Raw genomic sequence first — 20,189 nt, forward strand, 5'->3', positions numbered from 1 at the left:
TCAGTATCATGTTGTCAACATCTTTAGGGTATCGAATCTCAATCAACGCAATGTTAGCAATTTTCGGAACATCACCAGAAATACATGGTCCAGCCAAAAAACTTTTGTTTTACTGTATCCTGTTGGCAAGGAGAGAAATTTGCAGGAAATGGAAAGAAGCACTGTCTCCCACCTTGTTGGATTGGCGTATATCAGTCCTGCAAACTTCTGAAACCGACCTAGCAAGATCTGGTAACCCCGAGAAACGGGGCTTCTGGCACCTCTTAAATTGGGTTTAGGTGTTTTCTCTTTTGACCGTGTTTTTTTTTTTTTTATTGTTTTTTTTTCCCACAGTCCGATGATTAACGCTGCTTGGTCTGCTCTCCTCCCTCGACTTACCCAACGTCATGGCTTCCCCGATCTATAATGGGTGTCGAATAGCAGCAACATCGCTCTTAAATACTTAACACCTAGCGGTGCACCTTGTTGAGGGTTTGAACATTACTGAGTGCCAATCATAGTTGGTGTGTGGCACTACCAGTCTACCTGAGACAGTATAGTTCATTTCCCTCGCCTAGTGCTCCTACGTGGTCTTTCCAAGAGCAAAATGAGGACACAAAAAACAAAAAAAAAAGTGCATTGCAGAATATCAGGAATTTGCTGTGGGACACCTTGAAAACTTTCATACAGATTTTTTGCACAATGATTACAGTAAGTTGTTGTGGCCGAGTGGTTAGGGCAATGGACTAGAAATCCATTGGGGTCTTCCCGCGCATGTTCGAATCCTGCTGACAACTGGAGTCTTTTTATCATCGACTACAATTTCAGAAGTTAACCTTTAGTGTTTTCTCCATGTCATTCTATAAATAGGTGGCTTATTTTGGTGTCACTATTGCCTCTTCACATATTTATTTTCGCTACCCCTTTCATATCTTTGCTATACTTCTCTTCCTACATTAGCGATGGTGCAAACGCTTCAAAATATTATTCCCTGGCTCTCTCAGTCATACCTGAATGTGCACTTGAAACTTATTTTACCAATAAAAGAAGCAAATAGAGAAAAAGAACAAAAGTGCTTGCTGGGTTAGGCAAACACACTTCATAAAAGTGCATTTTTTTTTATTCTCCCGTGTTACAAGCTTAACTGCTCCCGGTGTAATTTCTCTTAACCTGCTGTCCCAGGAAGATAATTTTATCTACAGGCTCTTTCTGTGTTTTTTCCCTAGTCTTTCTTTCCTTTTTCTCAGCTGTGTAACTGTTCCTTTACTTGCTCTATTTAGGCACCATTAATCTCATTTGAGCTCCTTGTACCTGCTGCTGTTTTCTCCACCCCTTATACTGCCTCTTCCCTCTTTCTCTCTTTCTCTGAGGTTGGTGGCTACTTTCCAAAGCTTCCAATGCCCCATGGTTCCTTCATCTTGTTGTCAGACGTGAATTGGTAAAGGAACTAAATTAATAAGCCTTTACCACTCACACATGGCAGAAGTGCATATTGTGGGGCCCCTACGAGCCATGGTGCTTGCTTCATCATAATTAGGAACGTAGTCATTAGCCACAGCTCTGCTCATGGGTCACTGAGGTCAGTTTAATTATTTACTCAAAAGCATAACCATGCAGTCCCCCCTGTGTAGTTATCTTGCTTTACTGCTGTTTGTGTGATTAGCTGGGAGGTGCTCACGGCAGCATCCTCCCTATAAAAGTGTAGATGGACCGCTCCTTAACTCTTTCTTGCTTCACATACAGATGGCTTGAAAGGTACAGGGGAGATGCAGGTCTAATAGACAGAATAGAAGAACTGCACCAGGTGGGTTTCTCTGCATTGGTATCCCATCACTGGCCAGCAAGTGTAATGTGTGATCTTTGCCTCCTGGCAGTTCACAAGCAGGCGGCCAGGAAACGGTTTCAGCCTATCAACCACTGAGGAGATACAGCCTTTGTATAAGGAATGAGGAAGCAATGAATACATCCAGCCTATCACAGGAATAGCCCTGACTGTTCCGAATTATGAATTATCCATGTCACTGCACGTTATTGAGCCCAAGTAGCTTGCCGTGATCGTATAGTGGTTAGTAGTACTCTGCGTTGTGGCCGCAGCAACCTCGGTTCAAGTCTGAGTCGCGGCATTGTGGTTGGCAATGTCACGGCAGTTGGGTTTTGCTTTTACAGACTTAGCAAATGTACCAGTGGTTTTTGTAAAATGTCTATTAAAAACAGATCCTTTTAAATACTTAAACAATCCAACGACACATTATTTAAACTCACATGATTATAAGCTGTAGCTATATTGTAATTATTGACATAAATTATCGTTCTTGAACCTATTAGGGGTTGGGGGAGCGGAGTTCTACCCCATGACAATCAGAATGCATATGAATGCAGTTGCAGTTGAGTGATCTGTGTTGTGGCTGTCTAGAGGGAATGCACAAATGTAGCTGTCAAGCAGCCCAATCCAGACGTGCATTGGAGACAGGTTTCCAGGCAAATAGAGCAGTGAGTGCTGAGGTTCCGTGACGATTTTACTCGTGTTTGTAACATTGTCGTAAATACATAATTTTGGTATCAGTGGACCGCAAATGATCCATTTAGTATATCCTGGTGTTTTCGCTATGCTACGAGCAAGAGCACTCCAGTTACAAACACATTTCTGTTCTACCCATGGTATCCATCTTAGAACACGGAAGCCATTTTGTATTCCTTGCCCTCACATAGTCAATGGACACACAATGACCTCTTTTCATTTAAGGACACGTAGGCTTTAGCCGGCGATTCACCTTGCGAGTGACACGTGCACCTTAGGCCAGCAACGCTGTGGCAGCATGACTCGGCAAGAGCTGCCTCCCCAGCCTGAGGCCAGTCCTGCTATACTGGTTCTTGTGTTCGTTAGCCTGATCATGATTAGGCGGCCGAAGCTGGTAACCGTGCCCATTTACGACCCACAAACATCTCTTATCCTGTCTTTCTATCTTCCACACCTGGCTCTGCTCCTTTCCTTCTGGGCCTTTATTAGGGGGAGGTAACGAAATTTACGATGAGGCGGTCCGGGTCTTGAATGAAGAAGTGACATGGGATTATGATGGACTAGTGGGAACCCCTCATTCGTAATGTCTTGACATCAGATACTGTTGACGATTCCTGTGCAACGCCAAATATTTATTGTTTAAGACACGAATGTTTAGAACTGTGGTAACATGTAAAGAATTTGCCCCGAGCAGAATATTTAGTATATAAGGAACAACCCTCTTTGTACAAATTGAACAGGCTCCTAGACACTGCCCGTGTGCAGTTTCTGTGACTTCTGTGTCCCTGCAGTAATAAACCTTTGGTCTTTGACGCCACCATCGAGAAGCCCGTGTTTCTGTTTGTTTGTGCACCGAGACAGGTTAAACTCCGGGGTCTTCGGGTGTTGTCCCTGACACCTCTGGACGGAACCAAAAAGTCCAGAACTCCAATTGGCGCCCAACGTGGGGCGACGTCATTCGGTACCGGTCCAAAAGCCTGAAGAGTTCGAGGAGCTTCGTGTGAAGATTTCAGAGGGAGGCGCCCCACTTCATCGATCCCGGCATATCGCAAAAGTGGCCCCGACGTTCTCTTCCGCGAGGGTTCCAGTTCAGACGGCTGCAGTGGTCCGTTGCCTTGACCGTCGCCCTGTCTTGGACCCGAGGTGCAGTCCTTAGTACGGCGAGACGTGACGGGTTTCTCCTTGGTGACGTCTTCAGTACCTCAGTTAAGTATTTTGTGAGGGTTGCTCGTGTTTGAATAATCCTTTTAGTTCTCAGTTCAGTTCAGTTCTGTAAGATTATCACTGGTTATTCTGGTTACGATAATCATTCTGTTCAGTTCAGGTATCGATACATTTGTCAGTTCTGGTAGGCCTAAGTTCTTGGTTCGAGTGCGCATCTTTTCTGTTTGTGTCTTGTTTGTTTTGTGTTCCGGATTATAAAATGGTAAGTCGGAAAAATTGTATGTTGTCTTGTTTTAGTTGCAACAGTGATTCCCAGTTGGAGGACTCGTGTTTGGTTCCTCCGATTGGAACTCCCCTTTATGATCTATATTGCAAATTTGGTGTGGGCCCTATCTCTTATAACGAGGTATGGATCCGCTTCACAGAGAAAGATGGTGTCCTTAGTTGGCCACTACATGGTAGTTTTGAACCTGAAGTTCTCGATAATTTAGAAAGAAGGTTGTTTAAGAAGAAAGCCCGGCCGGCAATGTTTGATTCTTTCCGTTATTGGCGAAAAGAATCTAAACAGAGAGAAATTAAAAAGTTGAAGAAAGAACAGAAAGAGCAAGAGTTGACTTTAGAACAGTCTGCTAGACAGCTGCAACTCAACGAGTCTGAAAAAGCGATGGATGTGGCCAATAGAGAGCGTAATTTAGCGATAGACAAGTGCTATCCTGCTTTACCATCGAGTACGGCTAAGATAGTAGAGGACCCTGAAAAGGATCCCCTGTTGTCTTACTTGTTACGATCACCCCCACCGTATGCACAGGGTGCTACGGCTCCACCTATACCGAATGTTCAATTACCGGTTGCTGGACAACCTGGTGTTCCCGCTCCCCTGAATCAAGTTCCTGTACCTCCTGTGGTCAATATTAATGTTCCTTCGACAACCCCTCTTCTAGGGTTGCCGGCTTCTTTACCTATGCCTGTGTCGCTCACACCTGCTACTTCACAAGCTATTTTTCCTGCTACTCCTACTGTTCCTAATCTATCTGTTCCAACTGCTACTCTATTTACTGCTTCTGCTAATATTATGACTCCGCTTTCTGTTCGTCGGAGAATCACTGATTCTGTCTCCAATATTCTATCTCCCTTCTATAAAACTCTGATTAAGACTCCTACCTCTGACTCTGTACAGAGGCGTAGTCAGCTTCCCAGTACTGAAGAAAGAGGAATATTAGATTCCACTGCTCTTAGATGGGTTTCAAAAGTTGGAAGATATAATGTACAAGATGTATTAGATACATTTATGCAATGGAATGAACCGACACAACGATATGTGTTCGATGAAATGTGTTTCCTTCTACGTGAGGAATTGGAAGAGGATGACCCTGAATCAAATCTAGAAGAATTAATTAATGTTCAGAAAGAGTTTGCTGCAGGTATGATAGTTGGACAAAATATAAAAGAAGCGATGGAACTGGTTCTAAGTTATAGGACCGACTCATCCCTTCGTCCACCAAGAGAGTTAGAGAAACGCAGTACGAAACAAAATCGTCAATACCCAATGAGAGAGGTTCCACCAATTTGGCGTGAAGCTGTGCAAGCTAATGTAAACCTTGGTATTGCAGCCGCTCCGGCCCAATTCCAGAGAGTATGGATACATATTCCATGGAAGCGAGCTGAAGTATTAGCAGTGAAACAGGCCTTGCCAGATCCGCGTAAAAATCCTGCAGGGTACTACAAAGAGTTGGCTCAAACAGTTGACGCTTGTGTATTGAATCTTGCTGACATAGATCTGCTATTTGGTAATGTAGTACCGCAACCAATTTGGGCTAAAATTCGTAAAGAGAATCATCCAGTTGCCCTAGGTGGTGACTGGGCAGCTATAATTGCAGCGGATGGTCAACAAATAGGTGGTTCCAAACCAGAACCCCTAATTGCTAATTTGCCTGGTAGAATAATCGATTTAATGAAAACCTTGATGCCAGCATTACGCGTTAACTGGGACAAATTGTCCGAGTGCAAACAAAAGAAAGACGAAAGCGTCTCAGACTTTTTCACAAGATTCGAGGAGACTTTCGTGGATCATAGTGGTCAGGATATGAGCACAGAAGGAGGCCAGAGATTATTTGTTGATAAATTTGTGCACAATCTGTTACCAGAACTTAGTGGTAAATTAAAGAATTCTGAAAGTGCGTGGGCTGTCTCTACGACTGCGCAAATACTTGCGACTGCCCAGTACTATGAAAATAGGGATAAAGAAGAGAAGGAAAAAACAGATAAAAAGACGAAAGATTTAAAAACTAAAGTACTTTTACAGCAAGCTTATCCGCCTCGCACGAATCAGACTAATATGCAGCAAGGGTCATATCAAAGAACGGAATATAATTTTCAAAGACCACAATACCAATGGAATCAATGTGCTTATTGCAAAGTGGAAGGTCATTACAAAAATGAGTGTCCAGTTCGGGCACAAAATAATGCTGCGGCAGCTCAGAGAGGTTGTGGTAGTTCTATGCAAAACTCTAGAGGTCGAGGACGAGGTGCTATGCCTCCGCAGACGAGTGATCGCCCTTCTAATTATTTCGACCAGCGAAATGGACAATCTGCCCAACAGAATAGGTCTCCACAATATCATGTTGAAGACTATTATGAAGCTAGTGAGGAAGTTCAGCAAAGTGAGTACTAGGACAGCCATGGACGAAGAGAGGGAGTAGTATCAGTTCCAGTAGATCAAAGTGGGCCTTATGTCGCAGTAGCAACATCAGGTATAGTCGAACCGTTTCTGTTGGATACTGGTGCAGCAAAAAGTTCTATCATACATGCGAAACTCCCTGGCGCACCTTTGTCTGGCTCAACAAACGTTTCAGTAGGTTTTTCGGGCGCCCCTGTTCACAACCCTGTTTCTGGTCCTTTGTCTATTTCTGTTGGACCCTGTCAATTGAAAGCACCCCTGATTTTGACGACAGGTTGTAACGAAAATCTGCTTGGTTTAGACTTGTTAAAACGCCTGTACGCGACATTGTACTGTTCTCCAGCAGGAGTACAGCTTACGTTGGGTAAAAGAATAATCTCTCCGATGTACTTGTCGATGGATGCGCTCCCACCAGAGCTGCGTTCACTCCCTGATACTCTTTGGGCGACTGGTCCTAATGATGTAGGTCTATTGGAAATTCCACCCTATGTAGTAACTTTAAAAGCAAATGTCAAACTTCCACGAATTCCACAATACAGAATCTCTAGTGAAGGTGAGCGTGCGCTCCTACTGATAGTGCATGATCTGATTGAGAAAGACGTTATAGAAGAAACTAGAGGTAATGTCTGTAATAGTCCTGTACTGCCTATTTTGAAACGAACTGACCCTACAAAACCTCAGTATATAGGTTTGTAATTGATCTCAGAGAGGTTAATAAAATTGTGATTCCACAGTTTCCTGTGGTACCAGACATTACTGCATTGTTAACGTTGATTCCTGCTACAGCAGCATGGTTTTCGGTTGTCGACTTGAAAAATGCCTTTTTCAGCATTCCGATAGCCGAAGAAAGCAGAGATATCTTCGGTTTCTCTCTAGGAGGACGAAGCTTTAGGTTTAAACGCGCTCCACAAGGCTATTGTGAAAGCCCATCCATTTACAGTCAAGCATTAAAAAGCCAGTTAGATTCCTTCGTACTTCCTCTTGGTTCTGCTTTAATACAATATGTCGATGATCTTCTGGTGGCTGCTGATGACAAAGAAACTTGCAAAACAGCTACGATTTCTTTATTGCATCACTTGTCAGATTTGAATCACAAGGTGTCACCTTCAAAAATGCAATACTGCTGCCAAGAAGTGACCTACCTAGGTCATCTCTTGTCAAAGGAGGGAAGGAAGTTGACCCCAGAGAGAATAAAAGCAATTACACAGATGAATGTTCCTAGCACGCAGAGAGAAGTACGTGCCTTTTTAGGTATTACCTCATATTGTAGGCAATGGATCCCAAATTTTTCTCTTTTAGCAAAACCATTGGTAGCCTTGACTGGGAAAGGTGTTCCGAGTCCGGTACCATGGTCTGCTGAATGTCAGCAGAGTTTTTCTGAGTTACGAAATGCACTGTGTTCAGCACCTGTATTGGGTACACCCGACTACAGTAAGCCATTCACGCTCTATGTCCACGAGAGAGAAGGTTGTGCATTGAGTGTTTTGACGCAGAAATTTGGTGATAAACAACGCCCTTGTGCGTATTTTTCATCAACGTTAGATCCGGTAGCTAGAGCGTTGCCTAGTTGCTTGAGAGCTACAGCCGCAGCTGCAGCTTCCATTCGACAATCTGCTGGTTTAGTAATGAACAATATGCTAGTGGTTATGGTTCCTCATGCGGTGGATACACTCATGAACCGAACCAAGACGCAACACCTTACCAGTGCTAGATTATCAGGTTATGAACTGACACTGTTAGCTAGTCATATTCAGATCAAAAGATGCAATGTATTGAATCCAGCAACATTGTTGCCGACTAGCCAAGAGTCGAGTGATTCCGAACCACACGACTGTTATTTCAAAACTGAGGAAGAAACAAAAGGACGAATTGATCTAAAAAACACTCCGTTATCAGATCCAGATGGCACGCTGTATGTTGATGGGTCTTGCTTCAAATTGGAGAATGGTGATGTGACTGCTGCTTATGCAGTAACGACCTTGAGTACGATTGTGGAGACTGCAAGAGTGAGTCAGAATTCTGCCCAGGCTGCAGAATTGATCGCGCTAACAAGAGCGTGCGTTTTAGCTAAGGGAAAGAGAGTGAATGTGTTCACAGATAGTCAGTACGCGTTCGGCGTGGCCCATAGTTTTGGCCGTTTGTGGAAAGAGAGAGGTTTCATTACGTCCCATGGGACTAAGATTCAACATGGTCAGCTAGTTAATGACTTGTTGGAATCTCTAACCTTGCCGACTGAAGTTGCAATTGTGAAATGCAGTGCTCATAAAGCAATCACAGATGATGTTGGTCGTGGGAATGCTTTTGCCGATGAGACTGCAAAACAGACAGCTAGAAATATGATGAGTAGAATGTATGTTGCAACGTCTGCAAGATGGATTTCTGAGTCTGGAATGTGTGAAGACACAGTGGAAAGCGTGAAGGAAATTCAGAAAGAGGCGACTGAGGAGGAAAAACTTGCATGGAGAGAGAGCACGGGTAAATTGGACTCGAGTGGGTGTTGGATTGACTTGTCGGAACAACAGTGTTGGATGTTGCCTGATGCGTATGTGCTTGCAGTAGTGACGATGGCACATGGAACAGCGCACATCAGTTCAAAAGGGATTTGTAAGATGTTGGCTCCGGTCTGGAAGAATGATGGGATTAGTAAGTGTGCAGAGAGAGTGGTGAGAAATTGTATGGTATGCTTGGTGCATAATCCTGGCAAGGGAATCCCCACACCTGCAGGTCACTTCGCTCCTCCTTCCTGCCCCTTTGAAGTGATCCAGCTAGACTTCATTCACATGGATCGTTGTAATAACCTGAAATACGTCCTAGTGGTAGTTTGTGCTTTCTCCAGATGGATCGAAGCATACCCGCTAAAGGACAATACTGCCTTATCCACTGCCAAAATTCTTCTTAAAGAATACTTCCCCAGATACGGAATGCCACGGATTGTATGGTCAGATAACGGAAGTGAGTTCGTAGGGAAAGTTATGCAGAGTGTGTGTGCCGGCCTAGGGATTAGACAGAAGTTTCATAGTGCGAATCATCCCCAGTCCGCGGGTTTAGTCGAGGGTTACAATGGCACCCTTAAACTGAAACTTGCTAAGATACAAGCATCCACGGGTTTGTCCTGGCCAGACGCATTGCCGTTGGCTTTGCTATCAACAAGAGCAACCTTACATTCTAGAGTAGGGCTTAGTCCTTATGAAATAGTTTTTGGTCGTCCTGCAAATGTTTGGGGGGTACCTAGACCAAAAGAATTCAAGCAGCTGGAATACCCAATGTTAATTGATTACCTTTTCGACTTGACTGCTAAATTGAGTCTTATTCACCAACAGGTTTTCGATGCATTGCCAAAGCCACCGGAGAGTCCAGGCCATCAGCTGAAACCGGGTGATCAGGTGGTCATCAAAAATTTTGCAAGAACGAAAAATCTTCAGCCCAGATTCATTGGCCCTTTCCAAGTCCTACTAGCAACGAGAACTGCTATTCGTGTGGCCGGAAGGAAAAACTGGATCCATACGACACATGCCAAACGTGTGCCTCTGCCACTTCCTTACGACAACTGGGTAAAGAAAGGAATCGGTGCCACTGAAACGGAACAAGTCCCCAGGTTCATACCTTTCAGCGATGCAGAACTGATCACGGATTCACCAAATTCTGACTCTCCTCCTGAAACTGCTCTTTTGAACGCTGAACATTTGCCATCTGCGAACGTGAACACTGCAACGTCAGCTGAAAATACATTGTTTCCAGATCAGACAGCTCCTGCAAAACTGAGATACAACTTGCGACCTCGCAATATGGACAAATAAAGCAGGAAACTGCCTATTTTCAGATTTGAATTTTCTATACATTGCCTCCAGCCAGGAAGTTTGCTAAATACTTTGTATTGTTTCTTTTTGTTTTAAAATTGCCTTGCCGTCTGGGTAGCCGTAGGGTCGTGGCTGTGTGCCTAGTTGAATCTGCGGGGGTCAGACGCAAGGTCGATCTTTCTGTTAGTTCTGGGAACTCCCAGGGCTGATAGAGGCATTTTCATCTACGTACACATCATCAGTGGTCGCGAACGGTCGTAGAAGATGGAGCTTCCTGAGCTGCAACAAGAAAATGTAATTTATGTTCGCAGAAATAGACTGTACAGAATACTTCACAGCAAATGCTTTCTAATACAATGTGCAGTTACATTTTTAATTGTTTTGATAACGTTGGTGGGTGGAATCGTCTTTGGCGTACATTTGATTTTTATGCCAGTAACTACAGTACCCCCCCTTGATCCTACTACTTCTACGGTTTCTTCTATGCATTCTTTTCACTCATTTCCTGAACACGAACAAGCTCGACGCTCAGAATTTATTAACAATACATTTGTACAGCTCTTGCATCAACACCAACTGGTAGTTAATACTACAGACTGCTGGGTGTGTGGCTTGATACCTCACACTATGGATAAAGGCATTCCCTATCTAGTCTTGCCTTTTAGCTAAAATGGATCATTTCAGGCCTTTCAGACCATTTTTTCATATGCCCTTGAGACCTATCCTCCGCGTCCACCACGGTCCACTAAATACAACTCAGCCAACAAAGCTTTAGTCCAGGGAATTATTGATATGATTAAAGACGTCAATAATACTCCATCTTACCCTAGAGATGAATTACGGGTGTATTTGAGTTGGAACTCTACGGAGTATCGCCTTAGTTTGGGAGAAAGCAAGCGTAAAAGCTCCACTTCAGTTTGGGTCGTGCCTCACCGAGGTCAAGTCTGTTTGCAAGGAAATGGGAGAAATCCGAGAGCTCAGCTAGGGAGGAGTGAGTGCGTTGAGACTTACGTATTTCCGTCTAACTCCTCCCCTGCCTTTCTGACTGCTAGGGGTACCTACTTCATCTGTCAGGACAGAGCTTATACATGGCTGCCTGCTGACTTCTCAGGTTCATGTTATATTGCTCGATTGTTACCTCCGACATACACTGCTTCTTCAGATTATCACAAGACCAGAGTAGCAAGAGGTGTCTTCAGCAAGGAAGATACCGCTGGTCAAGAAGCTGGAGACTTTTTCAAAGGTTTCCTTCCGTTTTGGGGGCCTATGGCCAATAGTAGAAATCTACGTCAACTAACACGGGTAGTTGAATCTACTATTACAGAAACTGCTGGTGCCCTTAGTAACTTAACAGCTGAGCTTCAGGCGGATCGTCTCATGACGTTGCAGAACCGTATGGTTCTAGACGTAATACTTGCAGATTGAGGTGGGGTATGCAGAATGATCCAATCGAGCTGCTGTGTCTTTATTCCAAATAATGCTCCAACAGTCTATGAAGCAATCTCTAAGCTACACAAGATTTCCGACTCTATACACGTAGATAAGGGAAACTGGTCCTTCATGGAGTGGTTTTGGACTCTGGTATCAGCGTGGGGATGGAAGGTTCTGATGGTCATTGGTGTCATCCTAGTATTTCTGTTCTCGTGCTGTCTTATTATCCAATGTGGTCCCGCTCTGTGTAGTCTCTGTGCTGCAACCTGTTTCAGAAAACCACCTGCATTAGGAGAAAAGGCACGAGACAGGATGATGATACAACAACATGTCACTGACCTAATGAGCATAGAATTAGACTCTGACTCTGATATAGACTGAGTAATTGCCTATGTAAGGGCAAAAGGAGGGTCTGAGGTTCCGTGACGATTTTACTCGTGTTTGTAACATTGTCGTAAATACATAATTTTGGTATCAGTGGACCGCAAATGATCCATTTAGTATATCCTGGTGTTTTCGCTATGCTACGAGCAAGAGCACTCCAGTTACAAACACATTTCTGTTCTACCCATGGTATCCATCTTAGAACACGGAAGCCATTTTGTATTCCTTGCCCTCACATAGTCAATGGACACACAATGACCTCTTTTCATTTAAGGACACGTAGGCTTTAGCCGGCGATTCACCTTGCGAGTGACACGTGCACCTTAGGCCAGCAACGCTGTGGCAGCATGACTCGGCAAGAGCTGCCTCCCCAGCCTGAGGCCAGTCCTGCTATACTGGTTCTTGTGTTCGTTAGCCTGATCATGATTAGGCGGCCGAAGCTGGTAACCGTGCCCATTTACGACCCACAAACATCTCTTATCCTGTCTTTCTATCTTCCACACCTGGCTCTGCTCCTTTCCTTCTGGGCCTTTATTAGGGGGAGGTAACGAAATTTACGATGAGGCGGTCCGGGTCTTGAATGAAGAAGTGACATGGGATTATGATGGACTAGTGGGAACCCCTCATTCGTAATGTCTTGACATCAGATACTGTTGACGATTCCTGTGCAACGCCAAATATTTATTGTTTAAGACACGAATGTTTAGAACTGTGGTAACATGTAAAGAATTTGCCCCGAGCAGAATATTTAGTATATAAGGAACAACCCTCTTTGTACAAATTGAACAGGCTCCTAGACACTGCCCGTGTGCAGTTTCTGTGACTTCTGTGTCCCTGCAGTAATAAACCTTTGGTCTTTGACGCCACCATCGAGAAGCCCGTGTTTCTGTTTGTTTGTGCACCGAGACAGGTTGAACTCCGGGGTCTTCGGGTGTTGTCCCTGACACCTCTGGACGGAACCAAAAAGTCCAGAACTCCAGTGCAGAGAAATTTTCACTCTCTAAAAGTGACATTTATAAAATAGTAAAGTTAAATCCAACCTCACCAGTAAGTAGGATTTATCAATAAATAAATAAAGCTTCCCTCTCTAATATGGAATGACCAAATAAAAAGTATAAGGGAACACCCAACGCTAACCTATGAGAGGGGTAGACCTCACAGTAGAGAAAAAATAAATAGACTGTTTGGTACTACCAGGACTTGCACACTACCACAGTACATATCTTACCTTTTACTTACATAGCATGATGCCCCTAGGACTACCACCTAGGGCCTACCTTAGGGGTTACGTATATGTAATAACATTTGAGTTTAAGGCTTGGCAAGTAGTTTTAAATGCCAAGTGGAAGTGGCAGTACACTGCAACACAGGCAATGCAGTGGCAGGCTTGAGGCAGGTTTGAAAGGCTACTTCTTTGGGCGGCATAATCTGTCCCTAGGTATATGGTATACCACTTTACAAGGGGCTTTCAGGTAAATGAAATCTGTCAGTCAGGTATACTCCAATTACACACATGTTTAGGGAAGAAGCACGTGCACTTCAGCACTGATTATTAGTGATAAAGTGATCAGAGTCCTAATGCCAACAAAAAGATACAGCAAAAATATGAGATGAAAAGCAAAAAGGTAGGGTTGATACCACCTTAAGGATGCCAGGTCTAACGAAAATGAACTAAGGATAAAGTGAGTAAAACATCAGGTTTCTCTCCGGCATTTGTTGAGACAAGTGGGCCTTCTTTTATCTTCCATTCAAGCAATCTTTCCCGGACCCCTTTCTTAGATAGCTCCTCAAGGAAAAAAGATAAAGCACTTACAAAGGAGTCTCAAATACTCAAAGATGGTAGACTCATGGAATATGGGCCATTGACCAAAAGCAGCATGAAAACAGAGTGCAATAGGTTCCAAAACATTGAGTGCCACATGAAAGTATGCATGCAAGCCTATCCTTTTTCAAACTAGAGATATACTCATGCAATTTTTTTTGGCGGAGAGAATGTGCCTGCTGAAAAAAACATTGTTTTTAAAAAAGTGCATTGCAGAATGTCAGGAATTTGCTGTGGGACACCTTGAAAACTTTCATACAGATTATTTGCACAAAGCTTTCAGTAAGTTGTTGTGGCCGAGTGGTTAATGCGATGGACTAGAAATCCATTGGGCTCTCCCTGGTCAGGTTCGAATCCTGCCGACAACGAGAGTGTTTTTATCACCGGCTACAATTTCAGAAGTTAACTTTTAGTATTTCTTCCATGTCAGTTTTATAAATAGGTGGTTTATTTTGGTGTCACTATTGCCTCTTCACATATTTATTATCGCTACCCCTTTCATGTCTTTGCTATACCTCTCTTCCTACATTAGCGCTGGTGCAAATGCTTCAAATTATTATACCCTGGCTCTCTCAGTCATACCTGCATGTGCACTTGAAGCTTACTTTACCAATAAAAGAAGCAAATAGAGAAATAGAACAAAAGTGCTCGCTGAATTAGGCAAACACACTTCATAATACTGCATTTTCTTTATTATTCTCCCCCATGTTACAAGCTTAACTGCTCCCCATGTAATTTCTCTTTACCTGCTGTCCCAGGAAGATAATTTTATCTACAGGCTCTTTCTGTGTTTTTACCCTAGTCTTTCTTTCCCTTTTCTTAGCTGTGTAACTGTTCCTTTACGTGCTCTATTTAGGCGCCATTAATCTCGTTTGAGCTCCTTGTACCTGCTGCTGTTTTCTCCACCCCTCATACGGCCTTTTCCCTCTTTCTCTCTTTCTCTGAGGGTGGTGGCTACTTTCCAAAGCTTCCGATGCCCCATGGTTCCTTCATCTTGTTGTCAGACGTGAATTGGAAAAGGAACCAAATTAACAAGCCTTTACCACTCACACATGGCAGAAGTTTATACTTTAATTCAATGAGCTAAGAAAAGCGTGTTGTGGGGCCCCTACAAGCCATGGAGCTTGCTTCATCATAATTAGGCACGCAGTCATTAGCCACAGCTCTGCTCATGGGTCACTGAGGTCAGTTTCAATAATTACTCAAAAACATAACCATGCAGTCCCCCCTGACTGTGTAGTTATCTTGCTTTACTGCTGTTTGTGTGATTAGCTGGGAGGAGCTCATGGCAGCATCCTCCCTATAAAAGTGTAGATGGACCGCTCCTTAACTCTTTCTTGCTTCACATACAGATGGCTTGAAAGGTACAGGGGAGATGCAGTTCAGAATAGAAGATCTGCGCCAGTCACTCACAAAAACACTTCCATCCTACTTCATGGATCGGTGAGATTCAAAGGAGAGCTGCTGTATCATAGTGGAGTGTTTAAACTAAAACAGAATATTTATGCTATTTACACCTGCAGTTTAAATGATTTTACCATGTTTTTATTAACAAAACATTGATTTAGAAACGCCACCACTGTGGTCGACGAATCTGCTAGTAAAAAATTAGGCGTAGGAAAACTCAAGAACAGCTTAATTCTCCATTTATCAAATTTTTATTAAAATAACCCTGGGCGTAGTGGGCGTAGTGGGGCTTCGTGGAGCTACGTGAAGTGGGCGAGAAACTATGCCCACCTCCGCACTCCGCGTAGCCCCACTACGCACCGCAGGCCTCCCTCCCGCCCTCCCTAAATACTTTAAATTAAAAGTGTAAAAGAATTAAAAGGCACTTACCTTGCCCGCCGCTGCCCGCCGCGTCCCCGGGGCTCGCTATCTTCATGGCTTCCGTCTTGTGTATCTAATGCGCATGCGCGGGCGACCGCGCATGCGCATTTCTCGTGAGAAATGCGCATGCGCGGCCGCTCGCGCATGCGCATTAGATACACAAGACGGAAGCCATGAAGATAGCGAGCCCCGGGGACGCGGCGGGCAGCGGCGGGCAAGGTAAGTGCCTTTTAATTCTTTTACACTTTTAATTTAAAGTATTTAGGGAGGGCGGGAGGGAGGCGGGTGGCGGCCAGCTACGCTCCGTCTGCGGAGCGTGCATAGTGCCGGATTCTACGCCTGCTACGCAAAATGCGTAGAAGCCGGCACTACGCACACTCCGTGCACGGAACGTAGCCGCCCGCCCAGGGTTATATTAAAAGCAGATTTAACATGTCTACAAGTTTTTTCACTTTATTTATTTCTTTATTCAAAAACGACATTAAAAGAATGAGTTTTATCTCAAACAGTTATTTTCATTTATTAAATAAAATTCATAAATAGACATTTTATTTCAGGAATGCCAGTATTAGCAAAAGACAGATACTTCCCAAAATTCATTTTCTCCTAATTTCCCTGACTAAAAACCTCATCTGAAGCTCAGTCCTCATTCAAAAAGAAATAGAAAATTATTCAGAGTCTTACATCTCAGGAAAATCAGCATACCGGCAGCATCTCGGAAGGAAATCGAAAATAAGTTTTTTCCTTAGTAAAATAGCACTTTATATACCTATTTCACTAGCTCTATCTACCTAAAAGAGTAACTTTCAGCATAAACTCAAGGTCTGATTGGACAATTTGGGGTGGATGAGCATCAGCTCATCATTACAATATTCCTTTTTCTTCCGTCAGCTAAATTTTTCAAAGATTCTTTGTTTAGGCAATGTCCGGCCTAGTCACGTTCTCATTTAGCAACTTCTTGGAATCTTCTCACGTTCACACCCATTGTGCTCATCCTTTTTGGCAGCCATCTGTTCTTCCAGGCCACACTGTCCTTGAACTGCCTTCACTTCAGGCACAAGCAGCTTGCATTCAAACTCGGACTTGGGCTGCGCATGCTCAGTTCATCTTCTATTCGCAGTTTAATAAAACAGCCATGTTTTCACTAGGCCTCTCAGGCCAGAATGGGAACTATAATAGAAACAAACACAAATGAACGTTAATTTTGGAAACTAACCCTTCTGTTTACCTCCCCCTTACTAAGGTTTTCCCTATTAGTAGTTACCTAGCGAAATAAACAACATTTATGCGTGATATGCTTACATGTCTTCATGTTTTGCCACGAAATACGTAAACAAAAGCACATTTATGCCGTATTTTATTATCTCAAAGCTGCTCATTAGTTTAGGACATGACAAAATCACATAATTAGTTAATTATGATTGCAACATAAGCAAAATGAATTCCCACGTATGTCTGTGTAGGTGCAACTTTTATTCTAGGATGGTTAATTTCACACATCACTCAATTAGTTCAAGTTATGATTATGGAAGTGTGATTTTACAAGGAGTACACAAAATATTGTTTCTCCACCTTGCTCCAACTCCCCCCTTTGGTGATTTTATCACCAAATATCTCCAAAAATTTAGCAAATGTTATCAAAACATGTTTGATGTTCTTCAGATTAGTATGTATTTATACTTTTTCTCTAGTCTCTTTAAAGACTTTTTCTCAGAATTCCTCCATTTCTATATCACATTTTTCTCTTTCTCTCTCTCGTTTTTCTTGGATTACTTTCTTTAATGACATTCTAACATTTCTTCTTTTTCTGTATATGCAACATAATCTTATCATTAAAATCACTAATACTATCACACTTACTGGAATTAGTAGTTTGCCTATAATTGAACTACCTATTTCTTGAAACCAACGTTTAACTGCTGTAAAACTTTTACTAAGTCGTTCAAAAATACCATCAACCTCCAGTGGTTCAATTTCTCTATGCAACTCTGTAATATTTGTAATATACTTTTCAATGTTTTGACTTTTGTCTGGAATATAGGTGCAGCAGTGCTGTACCTTCAAAATTCCACAAACTCCTCCTTCTTTTGCTAATATTATGTCAAGAGCAAGACGATTTTGCATTACCTTAGTTCTCATAGCCATCATTTCGGTGTTTACCATTAAAAATCCACTGGCTGTGTCTGTTGACAAACGATCTACTATCGTTAACAATCTTTGAATTCGATTTGCATTGAAAGATATTCCCACTGCTGGTATCAGTGCTCCAAAAACATCACCTATTATTTCGATTACACTCTCTCTTTTTTACGACTTAAAGGATTACCTATCTCATGTATGCCATTAGTACCTCTATCTACATGAAAGATTTTAGGAAAGACCAAGCCCACGTAGCAAGTCCCATACCAGTGGTCCGGTAATCTGTGATAAGCCTTGTTTCGTATAAACAAAAGGAGAGAGTGAGGGATTTATCACATATGTGAATGGAAAGTACTCCCAGTTCCCAGGACTTAAATATAGAAATAACAAGAGAGGAGTATCACCACAAGGACCTTAAAGGAAGGTTCTGAATGGGATGTCAGAGAAACAAAGGGATATTGTCCATTTGTTAAACAAACCCTCACTCACTAACCTGGTTGGTGACATGCTTCATAATTGGGGTTCCACCGTGACGGCCGAATCCCATCAGGGTGTGCTGTGACACCTGAACTACAGTGGAGCTGGTTTTGTGAGTGAATAGTGCAAAAAAGAATTTGTGTTAAAAATTGTCCTGGTATGACTTTTTTGAGAAAACTTTAATCCTAAGTTACCGGACAATATTAAAAACAGTGAAAAGATACTGATGGGTAATAATGACAGTGAGTATCTATGTGAATGGTCTACATGTTTCAACCTGTAAAAGGTAAATCCCAGGTTTTCGTCAGGAAAAGGAAAATGGATGGTCTACACACACTAACGTGCATCCAGTCCTAGATTCCTGAGGCCTTGCTGCAAAAATCGGCAGTAGGCAATGCCTCAAACCTAAAGTAGGCGAGGAAAAAGCAGGAGACTCCTAATGCGGGTCTCAGAGACTTCGAGGGGGCAGAGGGAAGGCTTGTTCAGCGTTGAAACATATTAGTTTCGCCGAGTATCAAGGTTGGTTTACCTACGCGCCTCTCTGCTGTCCCCGCCACTAAGCCTTGTTTCCACAAATAAAATAAATACCAGGAAAAACTGGATCTTTTCCCCCTTTAAATCCTCAACCCCCTAAGATTCTATAAGTATCTTTACATTGACTTGCTCCCACAAAATAATTGTCATACACAGTGTTGTCTCTCCTAATACAAAATTTCCCTAACAATGGAGTATCTCTATATATCGCTACATTCACATTTCTTTGATCAAGATTCTCGTCATCAAATGTCCAAAATTTCGATTTCTCATGCTTTACTTTTTCTTTACGTTTATAGGCAATTCTTCTTTCCTTAACCATATCTAAACATGCTTTCTCTTCCACTCTCATTTTACACGTCAAATTATTTTTAAAAGCATAATCGTGGCTCAATTCATCTATTTCTAAAAAGAATTCTCCCATTACTGTGGCTGGCTTTTTCTTATTCAGTGCATTATCGATTTTCAATTTTGCAAAAACTTCATCTGAATTAGAATAATGATATTCTAATTTTCCTGTTTGATAGAACAGGCTTGCACGCACACTACACGTGACTCCGTATGTAAGCGGAAGGTGGTGATATGTCACCCCTTCAGAAACAGACGCAGGTAACTTTACACATACATAACAGTCACTAGCATCCATTGTCCTGACATACTCAGATAACAATCTCGAAAATGTATTCTTAGTGAAATCACTAATAGAACTATCCTGATGTATTTCTGGCCTATATGCATGCTGCTTGTTAGATTTTGATTCCACATTTTGTTCTCTTGAACTCACATTATGTTTCAATTTCACTAAGTTATCCTGAAAAGGAATGACAATAGCTAAGATTATCCATATCAATATTAGTAATCCAGTACATATCAAACATGATCTACACCATTTTCTAAAAATAGAACATTTCGTTTTATGCTCATTGCTAACCTTTTTTTTCTTTTTTTTTACACAGCGATTTTTCTAACAGATTTACTTCGACCTTGTGTCACCTACAAACTTTTATTTTTCACTTACAGTGCCCTCTCTTTTATCAGGGTTTCAGGTTTTACCTTTGCCTTATCTCTTTGATCAATTACCAGTTTTCTCTGTAATTCTGTTCTTTACTCACTTTTCCAATTTGTCTTTGGGCAGTTCAGATTCTCTTGACTGCTGTTTACCTCTTCAATTGGAGGCAATATTATGTATGTCCATTCAGGTGGTTTGTACTTCTGATTTGGTTTTCTCACTCTTTTTGGCCGTTGGATAACTTCTATTCTTTTTCCCAATGACTCTCTTTGACTGGTTATTTCATTAACTTGGTCCTCTGGCTTTCTTTCTTTGGTTACCAGCTTAAATCTTAGTACATCATTTCCTTTAGGCCAATTATCTCCTCTACAAACTTGTTTTGTCTTAGGCTGCGTGGTGTTGTGTTCCACTCTACAAGCCCTTTTTCTTGG

At 42.5% G+C, this 20,189-nt stretch overlaps 1 long non-coding RNA gene across 1 annotated transcript in view; it reads right to left on the bottom strand.

Annotated features, from left to right (window-relative positions):
• Positions 1-16,191: 16,191 nt before the first annotated feature.
• The window catches only part of LOC144798632 (uncharacterized), a 320,386-nt gene continuing 316,388 nt past the window's right edge, over positions 16,192-20,189 (bottom strand). Inside the window, exon 3 of the long non-coding RNA XR_013603584.1 lies at positions 16,192-16,769. This is a non-coding gene — a long non-coding RNA (uncharacterized LOC144798632). The remainder of the gene's footprint in view (positions 16,770-20,189) is intronic.

This window comes from Lissotriton helveticus, chromosome 12 (assembly GCF_964261635.1).
Source record: "Lissotriton helveticus chromosome 12, aLisHel1.1, whole genome shotgun sequence".
Lineage (NCBI taxonomy): Eukaryota > Metazoa > Chordata > Amphibia > Caudata > Salamandridae > Lissotriton > Lissotriton helveticus.